This window comes from Ursus arctos, unplaced genomic scaffold (assembly GCF_023065955.2).
Source record: "Ursus arctos isolate Adak ecotype North America unplaced genomic scaffold, UrsArc2.0 scaffold_19, whole genome shotgun sequence".
Lineage (NCBI taxonomy): Eukaryota > Metazoa > Chordata > Mammalia > Carnivora > Ursidae > Ursus > Ursus arctos.
The window spans coordinates 10,759,818-10,778,727 of NW_026622863.1; positions in this window are offsets into that span (position 1 = coordinate 10,759,818).

The window sequence follows — 18,910 nt, forward strand, 5'->3', positions numbered from 1 at the left end:
AAATAAGTCAAGCAGAGAAAGACAACTATCATATGATTTCTCTCATCTATGGAACATAAGAACTAGAATGATCAGTAGGGGAAGAAAGGGATAAAGAAAGGGGGGGTAATCAGAAGGGGGAATGAAACATGAGAGACTATGGACTATGAGAAACAAACTGAGGGCTACAGAGGGGAGGGGGGTGGGGGAATGGGATAGACCGGTGATGGGTAGTAAGGAGGGCACATATTGCATGGTGCACTGGGTGTTATACACAACTAATGAATCATCGAGCCTTACATCGAAAACTGGGGATGTACTGTATGGTGACTAACATAATATAATAAAAAATCATTATTAAAATTAAAAAAAAAATAAAACATCAGGACTGCCTAAAAAAAAGAATATTGCCTATTACATCATACGCAATATCATGTATTACGATGCACTTTATCCTTTTTCATCTCCTCCAGGCAATGTGCCATACAGTAGGCATTCAAAAAGATTGGTTGAATGCATGCATGAATGAATTAATGCATTAATTAATGTTGTCTTGTTCTCTAGTTGCACTGTGCGTCTATTTTCCCTCTCCCAAGAGAGAGAAGCATATTATGATAGCATGGTAGACTCGGAGAGACAGTAACCTGTCGCAGGTGAGAGCAGAGTTCCTGGGCTTGAATCTTGGCTCTGTCTCCTGTTAGTTGCACAAATTCACTTTACCTCGCTGTGCCCCTGCTTCCTATTCGAAAAATGAGGATAATAATAGTAGCTGAAGGGATTGAGCTAATGCAGAGTGACAGGGCCTAAGGACCGTGTTGTGCTGGTAGATGTTTAACAATTGGTTCTCTGTTGGGGGGGGGCTATTTGTACCATTTGCTGACTTCAGTGGTATAAATGTTCTCACCACCAGGATGAAGTCACTGAATACAGGGATGGGAAAAAATGTGCCTCATCGGTTCTGAAAGCCCGCACTCCCTCGATTTACGTCTAATGAGGTAGCGTATGTGCAAACTTTACACACATAAGTTTGCTTTACTAATCCTTTTTCTGAGTTTGGTCCCCATCGTGTTTAATGGTTAGTAAAGATGTGGAAGCAACCTTCTGAATAATTATACGGACAAGTCAACTACACTCCCCAAGTCTGGCTGAGCACAGAAGAATGAGGGAGGTCCCCTTCTCAGCACGGTCTACTGTACACAAAGTTTCTTTAGAATGATGCTATGATAATAACAGACACCACTTTAAAGGACTCACCATATTCTAAGAACTGTATCAGGTGCTTTAAATATATCACTCCATCTTAGCCTCGCAACTTTGTGCGATGGGAAGTATAACCCCCAATTTACAGATAAGGGTACTGAGGCTCAGAGGGGTAAATACCATGCTCTTATCCCACTGTGACTTCTTCCACCACTGCTGGTGATAATGCTAGGATTCCACCTCGGTCTGTGTGATGCCATGGCTCACACCCTCCATCACTCCGCTTAACTGCCATGATTTCTTTGAGGTTCTAATACCATTTTAATCTGTCTATTGGTGCAAGTAGGCAACACATCAGAATGGCTAAGGGGCGAGACTCTAGAGCCAGACCGAGTTCAAATGCTATTCTGCTCTTTACCAGCCGTGTGACCTCGGGCAAGTTACTTAACTTCTCCGTGCCTCAGTTTCTTCATCTATAAAATGGGGATAATTACAGTATCTACCTTAAAGCGTTGTTAGGAGGATTAAATAAACTACTATGTATGAAATATCTATCACAATGTCTGGCACACAGTCAGTTCTATGGATGTGTTTATTATATGAAAATAAATAAAGTTCTTTTAGATGTGGTGAGAGATTCCCAGAATTTCAAGACAGAAAGAGTGTGAAATCGACTCTTAGATACTGTAGCCAAGCTGCTGAGGGAAGATCTAGGCCATTGAAACCAAACAATATCGGGACCAAGTAGGAACGAACACTACCTCTATCACTGTCCTTGAGCATGTGGTCCCTGCACACCGATTTTCCGCTTAAACAGCCTGTGTGGAAATGGAAACCACAATCATGAAGACAGGTAAAGCACAGCTTCCATTTTTCTAAGCAGATTCTTCAAAGGTGACTCTTAGTGCCCCTCAGAGGACACACGATGGAAAGAAAAGTGAGGCTTTTGTATGGTGATAAACTCAGGACTCCAGCTGCCTTCCCTCAGTGATGGGGAACCCCACTCCTCTGAGCTACCTAACTCCGAACACAGCTCTCCTTACAACCCTCCAAATAATAAACACTCCTGTGGAAAGGCAGAAGCGTTTGCAAAATCTAATAAGGATACAGACCCAGGTTAGGGTGCTGTATCTGTCAAATGAAGGTGGGTTCTCATGGAGTTCTTCTTTGCTTTCCCAAAGCATTTAGTTCAAGACAGTGGCAACATTATGAGGCTGGGTGACCCAAACATGCCCCCAAAGGACACTTAGTTTTGACAGCACCCTTCAAACCCTCACCCATGTATACCCATTTAGCCCCTTACCCCCAGCACTGTACTTAATACGTTCTCCAAAAAATTATGTTTTTAGAGGTTACCTCTTCTACATAGAAACATATAATGGGATCTACCAATTTATAAGGTCGGGGGTTACAGGAACATGGTAAGTGATACCACCCAGAGGCAACCAGGAAAACTCGGGGATTCCATAGGATAAATGATCTGGTTTCTTCAATGAAAAAAAAAGGTGGTTGGGTGGAGAATTGTTCCAGATTAAAAGAGACTTCAAAGCCATATCAATCAAATGCAATGCGAGGCCTCGGTTTTGGATCCTACTTTGAGCAAAGCAATTACAGAAAGTCATTCTGACACCATTTGAACACCTGATTAAATATTTGATAATGTTAAGGAATTCATGTTAGCATTTTTAGGTGTGTTAAAGACATTTATGTTTTAAAGAGCTCTTACGTCTTATAAAGACATACTGGAATATTCACAAATGAAATAATGGGGTATCTGGTGTTTGCTCTGCAACAGTCCAGGCAAGGGTGAGGGGTGTAGGGTGGGAAAATCAGTACTGATAAAGCCAAACTGGCTCTGTGTTCATAGCTGTTGGATGAGGAGTACGTGGTGGTTTCTCATCCTAGTCTCTCTACCTTGGATATGTTTGAAGCTTTCCGTGATAAAAAGTCTTTCCAACTTTTTGAATCAGAAACATAGGAATCCTTTCTGATTCCTCCCCTGCCTTCTCGCCTCTTCCCTGCCCCATTCCGCCAGAAGGCTGGGGCGCTCTACCTACCACAGACTGCCCCTCCTCTTCACCCAACAACATCCGCCTTTGTCAAACCCTCTTCTTTCCTGCACTGGTGCAGCCTCCTTTTAAATGTCCCCAGTCTCAAAGTCCTGAAGCCACCATCCTCCTCCTACCAGAGTCATCTTGCTCAAATGCAGACTTGATCAAGGCACTCCCCTGCTTACAACCCTTTAACGGCTCACCTTCACCTACCAGGTCGTGTCCAACCATGATCCCCAAGGCTATTCATGATTGTTACCCTGCCTACCATCCCAGCCTCTACTTCTCATCTTGCCTTCAAATATGGCAGGTTCCAGTGATACCGGGCTACTCATCATTCATTTGACAGAATTTACTGGGCCCCTATTATAAGATGAGTGCTGTGCTAAGCATGGGGAAGACAGCGGCAAACACAACAGAAGCCCTGCCTCATGGAGCTTCCATTCCAGTAGGGAAGACAAAACTACATAAACAAACACCAGATGGTAATAAACAGGGGATGTACTCACCTATCATGCCCTAAATTTGCTATGCCCTTAATCTTCTATGTCTTTGCATGTGCAGTTGCTTTGATTTGGAATGCCTTTCCACAACCAGCTCCCTTCCATCTGCTACATGGCCCCCCCCCCATCTACTCACCCTCTAAGATTCAGCCAAAGTATTGCTCCCTCTGGGAAACCTTCCCTACCTCCCTCAGGCTGGCCTTTTTACCACTTTATCACAATATCTTGCATGTTGTCTAAGCCTAAGTAGGTGGTTAATAAATGCTTATTGAAAAAAAAACAAATGAAAGACTGAATGGATAGTTGGATTTCCGCCTTCCTTAAACGGGTTTTCTTGGGTTTTGAGTTCGAAGCGTTAGGAGGTTGTACCTGAACATGATTCTATATCCCGAAGCACTTGAGATTTGGTTCACTTTGTTAACCAAAGTCATTGAAAATGGATATTTGCCTAAAGCAAATTTTCGCTATGTGTTTCCAGTGAATTGTGTTATGTGCGAAAGAAGGTTCTACTGTGAAACACATTGAGTTAAACAAAAGTTACACTGGGTTATTTTTTTTTTTTTTTAACTCCAGGATTTCTCAGAACCTTTAGTATGCTAATTTGCATTGTGACCCTCTAGAATGAGACTATGCAGTTTTCCAAAACGTAACTGACCACCAGACCCTTCCGTTGTAAGGGCATCTCACAGACTAATGTCCTAAAGAGCACCTTTCAGGAAACGCTGGTTTGCCTGATGCCCTGCCCACAAGTTTGCCTTTACTTGCCCATGTGAGTTATCCTATATCTTCTTTTTTTAAGTAATCTCTCTGACTAGCATGGGGCTCAAACTCACGACCCCAAGATCACACTACTGACCGAGGCAGCCAGGCGCCCATGACTTATCTTAAAACAAGGTGATGCACGGTGCTACGCCTCACTGGCTGTGCAACAGCAGCAAAGCGCTGACGCTCTCTGTTCTCCCACCTCCTTGCCAGTTAAACTACGATATTAACGCATGTTGTGACTGACTCAACACAAAGAAGAGTACCTTACATGGACGGGACATAGAGATTTTATTGTTGTTGTGTGCCGTTATCACTATTTGCCAGGCTTCCACCTCTCTGTCTTTATTTCTCAGTCTATACAGTAAAGGTAGCAATGCCTTGGTAATTGAGACAATGGCATATCAATCAATGCTTGTTAAAACAAACATACAAAAAGGAAAACCTCTAAGGACAAAAATCAGTCTCTTCTAAGGCTGCTTCTAGATATGTGAGAAATGAAATAAGAGCAGACAATATGCCATTTGGGAGAAGGGAGTTTCTTTTAACACAGTGGTTTACATTGTTTTCAAAAACACAAAGCACGCAATAAAATACGTGTGAATGTGTGATTTTACACACATATACGAATCGCCATCTTCTGCTATCGCGTGAGAAAATAAAATTGACAAGGGTTTTCTTTCCAGCCTAGGTTTTGGTAGCTTAAATGATGACTAATCTCAGAGATTAAATCCGATCACTGGATTATTGATATTAATTCTTTCTTTGGCTTGACAGCTGTAGGATGGAAATGTCATAGGAAACACACTGAAATTGACTGAGCCCAATTAAGCAGGCAGGACCTGAGCGGACACATAAAAAATACATCAATCACAGCTCACAATTTTATTTTTAAGTTAGAACATTTCTGTGACCAAGAAAGTAAATTTAGAATGCTATATTAATAACAGTATTATTTTACCTGATGATTTATGTGATGATATCAGCTTTAGTCCATTGTTTTAGACCTGATCTGTCAACAAAACTGTAAAAAATTTCCTAAGCTCTTTTAAAGCACAGTTTGACCAAGAAATGTTCAGGCATGGAGGAGGCTTTACCATCTTCAGGATTTTAACCCTGCTTTTAGTTAAAGCTTTTAGTTAAACAAGGACAAATCTAATCTGGCAATTTGCAAATAGGCTCATTTCTACACCCGTTCATTAATGTGCTGATTAGAATCATAATGTAGAGTTGGGGGCATCTTAAAGTCAACTCATTTATGGAAATGCTCATAAATTTAGTACATCATTGTTCAAATAGAAACACTCCATGATTGTAGAATGTAGAAAAGAGTCAATTTTAAGCAATCGAAGATGAAAGGGCATTACAAAGTTATCTAGACTGAAGTGATAAAATATAAAACCAGAACTGAAAGATATTCAGTATTAGTAAATGGTAGAGCCGGCAGATTCCAATAAGACCAGTCCCTATCCAAGTGCAGAAAAAGGGAAAGAAGGACATGCAGGGTTATGACAAGAAGAAGGAAGTCATCAGGCAGAAGTAAGGTTGGCCATGAGCTGTTGAAACGAAGTGATTGACACATGGGGTTTAGGACTTTTATATTTGCGTGAAACTTTTCATGATAAAAATGTAAAAAATATAAATTTGACTTCTAGCAAGAAATAGACAAATTTTAAGAGCACAAAAAGAAAGTCCAAGGCAAATCAAGAACTATGAAAAGAATACATTGAGTAGAAAGAGGAAGGGAAGACAGAGAACTTTACAGAGAATGGAATGAAGATAGCATTAGGAGTATTTGGGAGAAAACCAAATTCACCACTACCACCACCACAACCACAACAAAATGGTAGTTATGTGAGGTGAAGGACGCGTCAGCGAACCTTACTGTGGTGAACATTTTGCAATATAGACGTGTACCAAATCATGACATTGTACACCTTCGACTTACACAGTGTTACGTGTCAATTAAATCTCAATAAAGCTGAGAGGGGAAAAAAGAAAAGAAAACCAGGAGCAGAATGATTGCAGATGTGTTTTGCTAGATAACACATTTTTCAATTTCAAGAAAAACAATTATTGAAGAATACTATATATCTGAAAGAGTGCTAAGAAAAATGTACAGACGTAAGAGTACATCGCTGGGACAAACATTATAAAAAGTATTTGAATAAAAATTTTCATAAGAAGAATTAAAATAAGAAAAATAAAATGTTTACTAAATATTGAGATAAAAGAGAGGGAATATACATTTCTACATGTGAAGCGGGGGATTTATGGAGGCAAAAAGGATACTTCAGAAAGTTCTAAGAATTTCTTTCCTTTCTAGGACAGCATGCATGCCACCCCTCGACCAGCCACTTTCCCCCTGTAGAGCCCGTGTCTCTTAGACATCCCTCACGGTGCTTCTAAGTGGTCCTAGGATAGGGCAGGGGACCTACCGACATGCACTTCCGGGTTCTACCTCACAGCGGAGAGAGTGATAGGTGTGCAGCTGTGTTGTTGGGAGCCTTAGAGATCTTTAGTCATTAATCTTTTTTTCTGAAGTTTCAGCATATTCTTTGTGCCTAACAGAATGCCTGACATCTAGACATTATTTTCCAATAAATATTTGTTGGATGAATAAAGGAATGAATGGGTGGATGTATGAGAATGAATGAATGAACCCTAGTACTTCCCCTGCGAGACACCGCCTCCACTAGACATCCGGGTCTCATGAGCTGTCAGCCGGCATCAGTTCCATCTCATCATGGAATGAATGCATCAGGGAACTGGTAGCTTGAGAGTCCCCCTCAATGCCTCCCTGTCCCCTGACCTTCCTGTCTAATCAGTCCCCAGTGTCGATGCCACCTCTTAATGTCTCTCCCATACACTCCCCTGTTCCACTGTCTAATTGGATCTTACCATCTCTCACCTTGTCTGTGCCAATGGTTTCCTACCTAGTCCTCTCTTCAACCTCTCCTTGCTCCAATGTGGTCCTCCATAGCTACAGGTCCATCATGCCTCTTCTATTATTTAAAATGTCCACTGCTCCCCATAATTGATAGGATAAAATCAAAGGTCCTCAGCATAGCAAAGCCTTTTTCACAGTCTGAGCCTGACTTCATTTCCCTGGACTCCCTCCACCCAGCCACAAGCTCCCTCTTCCCTCGGCTTCCATTCGATAGAGCTCTATTTGTGAGGGGTCATGCTGGTCTTATGCATGCTTTTTTTTTTTTTCTTAAGCAAACTCAACTCCCAATGTGGGGCTCAAACTCACAACCCCGGGATCAAGAGTCACATGCTCTACCAACTGAGCAAGCCAGGTGCCCCTTATGCATGCTTTTCTTACCCCAGAAATTCTTTTCTCTTTTTCTCCAGCGAGGACACTACAGAAACTTCTGGGCGCATTTCAAATGTCACCTCTGAAACACTCTCCAATCGTTCTTTCCTCCATTCCCATTTGCATTCAGGTCATGGGCTCTTATAATACCTACCTGATTATCCTAGAATTACTGGCTGACTTATCTTTTTTTACTAAACAATGAGCTCCTAGATGGCAAAGATCGATGCTCATTCTGGTCACAATCTGCCATGCCCAGCAGATACCTGATGTATGGTAGGTGTCCAATACATGTTTGTCATATTAACATAATTTACATTTGGGAATGACGTTAAGGACAGAGAAGGGAGTGGCCCAAGAGAGAGAGTCAAAGGAATGCCATGAAAAATCCCTAAGTTTCTTGAAAAGAACATATGGGAAGGTACTGAGTACATTAAGTCCCTAAATTAGCCAACGTTGGGAAGGTAGCAAGACTTCAGGCCAATTATTACTCTACCATTAGGAAAAATGAGAGCTGTGTATCTGAGTTCTCCCTCTGTGCAATATCATTCCACCCCAAAATAATTTTTTCCCTCATCTGGCCAAAAGGCAAAAGTGGATCCAAGAGGAAGATCACACCATGGATTTGAGACCTAAGTCAAATATGGAAAAGGAAGGAAGCAAGAAATAAAGTGAAGGAGGGAGGAAGGAAGACAAGGAAGATCTAGAAAAAGATAAATGCAATGACTTAGTTTCATCATTAGTTTTATTTACCAAGTTTTGGGGACCCAGTATTCTCCGTGGCCTGATAATAATAAACATCAGCCTGGAACATAGACACCAAATTGCAGTGATGTGATCTGCTTTCTTCCTGTTTCCTTCTTGGCTAAAATGTCCTTGATTTCTCCCCCCCCCCATTAATTGCACACTGGTTCTTCTCACATGTAGAATATCTTCTAAATTATGCGTTGGTGTGAGCGATAATGTAGTGTGTGAGATGAATGAAATACTCAGCTCCTCAAAGCTACCCAAATTCTTTCTTTCAAAAATGATCCACTATTTTCTTAGCTTGAATAGTCTTTTCATACCAACCTCAGTGACTACCAAAACAGTTTAATGTTATTAGAATATCATCAAGTTTCATTATGTTTAATAAGAGATAGTGACAAGAGATAATTTTAAATACATTTTCACCAAAATTAAAATCACAAGTTGTAAAATTAATCCTAGAAGTGTCAGTTATAATGTGATGTAATTTCAATCTCTTTAAACTTATTCTCGTTAACTGCTCTGGTATAGAGCTCCAGCAATAAAATTATAAATATGGCGAAGAAGCTAGTAGATCTCAAATACCCATCTTCCTTCTCAATAATGAAAATTGTGGTTTGCCTCATCAATTTATTTGCCACTTTAAATGGATTATCTAAAGGAAATTGATTGGCATGATCAAATATCTCACTGTCTATTCATCATTTGGTGTATATTCATTAAGTATTTATATGTAGAACATTACCGGTGGGCCCAGTGTGAACTAAGGAAGGCAAAAAAACACTGCATGCTCACTTTCCCCCATTCTCTGTGATTAACTCAAAGAATAGCTTAGAACAGTATAAAATTAAATGTGATTTGTATTTATTTATATCCTGTCATGTCAAAAAGAGTATTTGAGTTTTCTTTAAAAAAAAAAAAAAGAAAAAAGAAAAACCTGACCTAAAAGAGTATGAAACAAACAGAAGGATAAACTAGGATGAAAGGAAAATGGAGGAGAGCCAATGGCTAGATGAGCATCCCATTGAAAGAAGTGGACTGTAGGGGCACCTGGGTGGCTCAGTCAGTTAAGCGTCTGCCTGGGGCTCAGGTCATGATCCCCGGGTCCTGGGATGGAGCCCCGCATCATGCTTCCTGCTCAACGGGGAGCCTACTTCTCCCTCTCCCTCTCCCTCTGCCTGCCACTCTGCCTATTTGTGATCTCTCTCGCTCTCTCTCTGTCAAATAAATTAAAAAAGAAAGAGGTGGACTGTAAATGAGGCAGATCACTCTCTGAGGGCCACTGCAGAGAACATACACAAACATACACACACACACACACACACACACACACACCCCGATTTTGTAGAGAAAGCCAAGCTTTTCCAGAACTAAAACTCAAGTCGTGCTTTCATGGAATGTACAAGGAGATGCTGTAATGTTTCCTTAATATCATCATCTCTGTATCTAATGACATGTGAGTCTCACGTGACTTAGCTGATAGCAAAATGGTAACAAGAGGCCAAAGCGAAAGGGCTAAACTTGGTGCCTCCTATTTCCCATCTCTCCCCGTTATCCAGCTGGGGTCTCCGAGGAGTCTAGTCAGAATGATGGCCCACAGGAGAAGACATCATGTCATACGTTCAACGTATCAAAAAAAACACAAAGAAAGAGGGGACCCTTGAGCAGAATTCTAAAGGAGGAGGAAGAGGGAGAATGGGCTTAGACAAGAGGGAGCAAACTCATGGGCACAGATCAGATCTGACTCTCAACTGTATTTTAATAGTTTAAACAAGTTGCTAATATTTAAAAATTCAGATTTCCCATTTCTCTGAAAAATACTGGAAGAGTGTCAGCACAGAGCCCACATCCCTGCATGATAAAAATGGACTGAGACTGAGCAGCAACCTATTTAGACACAGTGAGTGCTCTCCAGTTTGTCCCAAACCCCACCCAGTCTGCCTCATTCATATAGTTTACCTTCCTTAGCCCCATGGACATTTACGGAATAAGTGAAGGAAAGGTATCTGGGTTAAACAAAAAAAAGAGTAACAGCACATGCAAAGGTATGAGACAGCATGGTACCCTGGGGAAACTGGAGTGAAAAGTGTAGGTAGGATGGGGAGGAAGCTAGGAAGGCCAGCAAGAGCCAGATTTCATTCAAGACAGTATTTATTAATTTGTCACACCTGTTCTTTTGCTCATGTGGTCCACTGACTCCACTTGCTGGGAGAAGTTCTTAGGGTCTAATGTTGCTCTGATTGTAGATCATTTTTTTAAAGATTTTATTTATTTATTTGAGAGAAAGAGAGAGCTGGTACATGCATATGAACAGAGGGAGGGGCAGAGGGAGAGGAAGAAGTGGACTTCCCGCTGAGCAGGGAGCCCATGTGGGACTCCATCCCAGGAGCCCAGGATCAGGACCTGAACTGAAGGCAGACATTAACTGACTGAGTCACCCAGGTGCCCCTCTCCTTTAATGGAGAGGATCGATTAGGTACTTAACATACTCTTCTGTGAGGAGTTCCCTAGGAACATTAGCATTCAAAAACTTACTCTCATCTCATCTCTGCAACAGGGTGAGTTCCCCACTTTACTGTAACAATCATGAACAATCCTCAGGAATCAGTGTCTTCTGGACATTTCCTCTGTATCTGGAAACCCAGCGTATGGCAAATCTTCCCGACTCCCTACTGCAGACCAAATGCACAGTACAAAGACTGCCTCCTCCATGAAGCCGCCTTCCTTTTATCTACCTGGAGGTGAGTTCTCCCTCCTTTAAATTCCTTGTGGCCCTCAGTGCTTGCTTTCTTTATATCAGCAAGCTATGGCCCGGAGATCAAATCTAGCCCACCAACGATTTTGTAGGGCCACAAGCTAAGAAGGATTTTTTACATTTTTCAACTTAGGTGGAAAAAAATCAAAATCATGTTATATGCAAACAATAAATCATGGAACACTACATCAAAAACTAATGCTGTACTGTATGGTGACTAACATAACATAATAAAAATTTTTTTAAAAAATCAAAATCAAAATAATACTTCATGGCATGTGAAAATGATATAAAATTCAAATTTCAGCATCCGTAAACAAAGATTTTTTGGAACACAGCTATGCCCATTCACTTACCTATGGCCTGTGGTTGCTTTTACCCTGCAGCAATAGTTGAAGAGTTGCAACAAGGACCATAAGGCCCACAAAGTCTAAGGTGTTTACTCTCTGGTCCTTTACAGAAAAAGTCTGCCAACTCTTGAACCAGGCTATTAGCTTCCTAAGGTCCATTCATTTATTCAACAAATACTTCCTGAGGGCCTTCTCGGCCAGGCATTATAATGGCTTCTGGGAAATATGGCGGATGAAGTCATACAATGGTAGATTCTGAATTCCAGTAAACCTACAGTAAATACTGGTTGAGAAGGAAGACTGTTTTCTTTGAGTTCAAGGATTTACAAAACTCTCGTGACCCGTGGCTTCTTCCCACTGAACAAAGGCATCTGGCCCCATTGTTATCAACCCAAAAAGAAGAGAGAAGCTGGATCCTGAAAAGTGACCAGCTTGTTATAGAAATGTAGCCAATCAGCAAAATCTAAAGGCTCTGAAATATGTTGAGTCAAACTTTTTTTCTTCAGAGAAAATATAAAAAAAGAAAATGAAGTCCTCAGAAACAGAATATTATTTAGCAAGCGATGGAAAGTGTTCTCACTGCACTAATGAGTCATTAAGTGAGGCGTTTGGGAACTGGGGAGGCGCTATAATTAGGTTATCTGTATTTTTAACACAAGAAAAATAATCCAAAGCGGCATTAACCAATGCAGCTGTATTGGAAGGGGGACAGCTCTCTGCAAGTCTCCAAACAGGGGGGAATCATTTTTAACAACTCAGAGCTCAGCTGAGCAGTTAATTTAACAAAATGCTTAAGAACAAACCCCCAGCCATTGGTAGCCATCCTTAACTGTCTCCTAGCTAGAAAGCAACACCCCATTCCAAAACACCAGGCCTGTACAGATATCAGTTTAGATGGAGTGGAAACAGCAAATCTGATCATAACAAAAGGGGAACAGAAATGATGTGAGTGATGGGTTAGGGATTTCACATAATTAAATTGTCAAAGGCCACAAAAGGAATGTGAAAATCAGGGGATATCACCATCATGGGGGAAGAGAGAGGGGATTTAGTTATAAATACATTTCTGAGGAAGATGAAGAAAAGATAGATGTCCAGATTGCTCATTTTTGGCCTAATGAATAAATCATCTTGCCCCCCCCCCCAACCCCCAATGCACCTGCTGCTTTGAAAAGTCCTTCCACACCAACCCAACAGTAAATGCCTCACAATGGCTCCAACGAGGCTGGAGTCCCGCCAATGAAAATTACCACTCTTCAACCAAGATAAACATCATATTACTTCATTACCCTTTTAAAACATATGCAAATTAAACCCATTATTCTTTTTTCACCCAGAAATGAAGTTCGTTTGGCTGGAATTCAGCGATTCCTTTTGTTGCAGTTGACCATGAATGGATGAACTTCATGTAGATGGTGCCCACTCCCCATCTTTGAATCAAACATTAATACCATTTGACAGTAATAAATAACACTTATCACAATAGGGATGGAATAATGATTTTCCCACTCAGCTGGCTCATCAGAGCCTATCAGCTGACAACTGCATAAATGAGATTAGCATAACAGCTGCCTATGACAAATGTATCTAAATCCTTCTAATGCCAGCTAGTGCTTTGATCTCCCTATCAAGTCGATGCCAAAACCCAAATCCATTTCTGCAAAATACATCTTGTTTATTATAGATACATATGTATGTCCCAGCACAGTCTGCAATCCCAAGACATCCTTAATTAAAAGAATTTGGAATATTGATTGAAAAGTGTCACCTCTGGCTTTGTACTTCCTTCCATGACTTTGCTGAATATTTTAAGAAATGTATTTTCAAAATGGAGTTTATGCTTTGCCTTCCCATACTTCTTGAGTCACTCACCGGAATGTAATGAGGTACCATTCTGATGTTTTCAAATGAAAATAATTACCATGGTTTCATTTTGATTATTGCCTTTCAGAGGTATCAGGTTCATAAAAATTTAAATCAACTCCAAGTAACATAAGCCACGGTCCTTTACTTCCTATTATACAATCACAGTGAAACACAGACTTGTTCTTTGTTAGGGAATGCAAATGGGGAATGAGATCAAACCTGAACCATAATGTCTTCATTTATCCTCCTCAACAATCCACACTGCTGATGAGGGTAATATGAGGAGCAGTAAATACACATTTTTTGTGTCCAGGTCCCTGCAAGACTCAATTTGTTTCTCTTTCTGAACTTGAAGTGGAAGCAAGACAGAAAATCCAGTGTCCAGGGAATAACATATTAGATATTAGGGAGATTAGAATGTAAGGAGGTAGAGATTTCCTTAAGAAAAATGAGTCAGTTTGGAAAGCAAGGCAAACCCATGCATCAAATGTGGGTCTCGTTATTCCATCTCAGCGGTGCTAAAGGCAATAGGTAGTAATATGTAGTTTACTTCCTGCTCCTCTGTGTGGAACATTTCAGTTGTACCCCATATCATAACCCTCCTCCAAACAATTATATTAGTCAGTCGGTCAGCAGCCATTCATTCATTCATGCTAGAAATATTTATTAGGGGCCTGCCATGTACTATTATAGGAATCTCACAGAAGCCAGGTAAACAAGGTCCTTGCACTCATGGGACTTATATTCTAGGGAACAGGCATCAAAAGCTGTTGAAAAAACCAAAAAAAGCTATTGAAAAATAACTGTGTAGCAATAAAGAGGGCCAGGACACTTTCCAGATCACACATTAAAGAATACATGAATCAATTTCAACTTTTGCATAAATATGGGCCATCACAAAAAAAAAAAAAAAAAAAACCAGACATCGGTGTTTTAGGTAAATACGATTGATAAAGACTACACTTTAGTTCTGACTTTTGAGTGATTTCTGGAGTGAGGTTGAGATTCCTCTACAGTTAACTGATGAGTGCAATATGGAGAGCTCGATAGGAAACAACACGGGTGCTCATGAACCTACTGGACAAACATGTATTGACAAGCCACGATGTGTGCTAAGGATACAAACACATGCAAGACTACGTCTCTGGTCTCTGTGGCATACCATCTTCATGGTTGGAATTATGAGCCCAGTCACGAGGTTAGAAAAGCAGATGCCTAACAGGCTGGGAGGAAGCAAGCAAGGCCTCCATGGAGAAGTGGTCCTAAACTCAGACTAAAGGATTTGGGCTGGTATAGTGCTCAGAGGAGGATGGTGTGATAAAAGTTGACTTCAGACAATAACAACAAAAGGCAGACAAGTCAGAGCAAGAGTTTTAGCAAGATCCAATCAAGAAGGCCTTGGCCATTAACACCAGATACCGTCTGACTGTCGTTAAGTTATTTGTAGTTGGCTGAACACATTCTTCACGAACTCTTAGTAAACCATCTTTGTTTCACTGTATAAAGTGGGTACAACCATGAGTGAGCGACTCCCCTAAGTATTATGAGGTCATGACTTCATATCCTGTCCAGAGAAGGCACATAAGAAAAGTAATCCATTTAGCTACAACGTGTTGAAATGCTGCACAAAAGTTAGACATCTGAGAGATATTTGTCAGTCAACTGGAATTTTTATCCATGGTTCCATTGGAAAGAACCCTGAAATCCATATGTACTACATGCAGTATCTGTTGTTGGAATAAATGTTAGGTATCATACAACCAAAGTCTGCTGTTTTTCAAATATATGTAGAAGGTGCTATGACTAATAAGATAGGAGAGATTTTTAAAGCATCACTGAATTAGTCATACATCTATTATTGTGTATTTTCTCCATCCCCAGACACAAATGTACTACTTTCATAAAATTAACATTAAAAATAGGGGTTGTCATATTGTAAGAAATTACAAACTTTTGGTCTACATGATGAAAATGCCATATGGAAAAATGATCAGTTCTGTGTTATTGGTCTTAACTAGCTAATGATTCAGAACAACCAAGTCATTGATCCTCTTGACTACAGTGAATTCCTTCCTTAATGTGACCCCAGAGACTTCTATTTGATTCGGATCAACAAGCCATATATCCAAACTTGAAAATAAAATAATGGAATCAATAGAGTCAGTGTTATTAAGAAGCTCATGCGTTTTCATTTCAGCCTTGATTGAAAACTCCAACCACGTTTTTGGTTTGTTTATTTGCATTCCAAGCACTTGCTATGTGTCTGGCACTTTGATGGTGCCACGGAAGATACAGTAAGTTTTAAATCATGTTCCCTGACTTCAAGGAACTTGCAGTATAATTGGGAGAAAAGATTTATACCTAAATTCCAAGACAAGATAGGAAGAGTTGAGTACCACAAGAAATACGGGCATGCAGAATGGGAACGTTGTCCCAAATACTGGTATCACAGAAGTGTGCTGGAGAACACAGGTGAGTCTGGGAGACTGGGCTTCACAAGGCTCCTGGAACCCTAAGTGGTCTAGATTAGCTAAAACTTCTGGGGACTAAAGGACAAATGGAGACCCAAATTTTAAGACCCGTTGATGGAGGTCAGTGGGGTTTGGGGAGCCTGGATCTACTTTTACTTTTAATAAAATGACTGAGTGGAACTTGTTTTTTAAAAATCCACATAGCAACAAGTCTGGAGGTGGGCAGTCAAGGACTAGTACCACTACCACACCATGCTGTCAATTTCTTCCTTTTTATCCCAACACCCTTTTTTTAAAAATTGTGTAAAAAAAAAAAAAAACAACCCCACATAACATAAGCCATTTTAAGTGTGCAACCAATCTCTAGAACTTTTTCATCTTGCCAATACTATAATACGAAACTGGTATTATAGCTGATGGAGGGTGACTCCCTCCTTTCCTGGTAACCACACTTCTACTTTCTGCTTCCAGGAATTCGACTACTTTAGACACCTCATATAAGTGAGATCATGCAGTATTGGTTTTTTTGTGACTGGCTTATTTCACCTAGCATCGTGTCTTCAAGGCTCATCCATACGGTACCAGGTGTCAGGATTTTCTTCTTTAAGGTGGAAGAATATTTCATTGTCACATATGCCCATTTTCTTTGTTAATGGGGACATATGGGTAGCTTCCTCCCTTTAGCTATTGTGAATAATGCTGCTATTAGCATGGGTGTGCCATCATTCAGTTCTGAAGTGGGGAAAGTGATAACCACATAGATACACAGCCATTGAGATTGAGAATTTTTACTTTGCTCAAGCTTTCATTGCCTGTTAAATAATAACAAGTGAACAGAAGTCAATAAAATGTACAAATGGCTCTTGCCCGGATGCACTTGATTGGAAATACCCTGGAGAACAGCTTGCCAACCAATCTTCCTCCCACTTTCTTCCCACACCCAGTGGACAGAACTTTTCTGACCACGCCTACTAATCAATGCCTACTGATCTCCAGGTCCAGGCTGGCTGGAATCCATGACTTCACCACTCCCTTCTTCAAGGGTGAAACTCAGAGCTTATCTGTTTGTTTGTTTGCTTTGTTTTCTCCAACCCATACTGTCATTGTCCATTACTTAGTTTTGAAATACAAGAAGACATGATTTGTAACTGGGATCCCTGATTATAGACACTTGAGATATTTGGCAAATATAAATGTTGAATTAATAGGACCGTCCCTACTTCCTAGAAAAAGAAACTTCTACCACGAATTGCAAAGGGAAAAAAAAAACATGTTAAATCATCAGCCTATGCTTTTTGGGGGGGTTAATAAAAATAAACTCAGAATTAAGCTTGCAATATCCACAATTTCCTCCACTGCGTTCTTCAGGACTTTGCTCAAATAATACCTGCTCAGCGATGCATTCCTGACCAAACCCTTTAAAATTGTACCGCTCCGACCTCCTAGCACTTCTCTCTCCCCTCCCTGGTTTATTTTGCTTCATAGTCCTTATCACCTTCTAATCTCTCTATTCTATTTACTCATTTATTGTCTTCTGTCTCACCACTCTAGAACGTTCCACGAGGTGGAGAATGGTGTCTGCTCTGTTTTCTCAGTGAATCTCGGTTCTTTTCTGTATCCCCAGTGCCTGGCACATAGTACTAGGTAGATAGTTGTCAAATGAATGAATGAAGGGATACATGGATTATAATCTGAAGATAATCGGAGTAATCATCTTTGCTACAACAACCCCTTTTCTCACAGAACTACCCAGATCCACAGGCTTGTGCCCTGGTGGCCATGTTTGGAGGACACGAATAGTCTGCCATGGTATGGCCACCACTGTGTGGATCAGGAGAAGGCATGACCCTAACTGCACTTATCAGATGGCTTCTCCCAAAATTTACAAAGGGAACCGAAGGATGCTAATCTGAGGCTGTACATGTGGCCACAACTGAAGTGGCCCAAAGCTAGGCCGCAGGGTAGATCCATGAAGAGAGAAGAGGCAAGGAGCACCCACCCTCTGCAAGGGAGTGAGGCGGTTACGGAGAGCAAGGCAGAGATGAGAGACCACAGGACCCCGGAGGGAAAACAAAAGAATCAGCCTTGATTCTGGACAGTTTTCTCAATTCTAATCCTGGCCCCTTGTGTATTCTGTCCAGTACCCCTGTGGTCTTCTAGTAAATTCCCTTACTTGCTTAAGCCAGCTAGGGGTGGGTTTCTATGCCTTACCTCTAAAACAGCCTTCATGGGAGAGTGACATAAAACATCTCTCAGTGCAGTTGATAAATGTGTTTGCATTCATCAAAGTGATATTTCGGTGGGTCTGTGGTCAAATAAGTGCCCTCACCCCTTTTGCACTTTGTCGCTTCATTTGGAGTCACGTGGAGCAGGGTTCACTTTGCTGTGCGAATTCGGGGCTTTTTGTGCGGCTTTTTCATATGATAATGTCGAGTATATTTTCAGCCCAGCCCTCAATCAAATGGGTATCACCTTAAGGAGATAGAATTATTGCAGCTATTCTGCTGGGTCTTAACTGAGGACAAAGCAAACAGTGTGCTAAGAAATTGTATTCAGGGATGACACTCAGGACAACGCAAGGAAGAGGGTCAGCCAGCACAGAGGCACTGTACAACCCATCTGTGACACTTCACCCCCAGAGGAACCCTCCCCTGCCGACCCCCCACACATACTGAAGCTTCACGAGGACTGTTGTGTTTTGTTTTTTTCTTCTTGCGTGGACGGATTGTGGGTGTTTTAACAGGTTGTGGTATTATTAGTGCTGGCATATCCAAGAAATCCAAATAAAGTAAGAAAAAAGAGTATCAATTACCAGTGAATTATATTCAATAACAGCCAGTTAAATCCACTAAAAGCAAACTTAGGTAAAACAATCGCTTTGGGGTTTGCTTTATTTTGTTTGGCTAT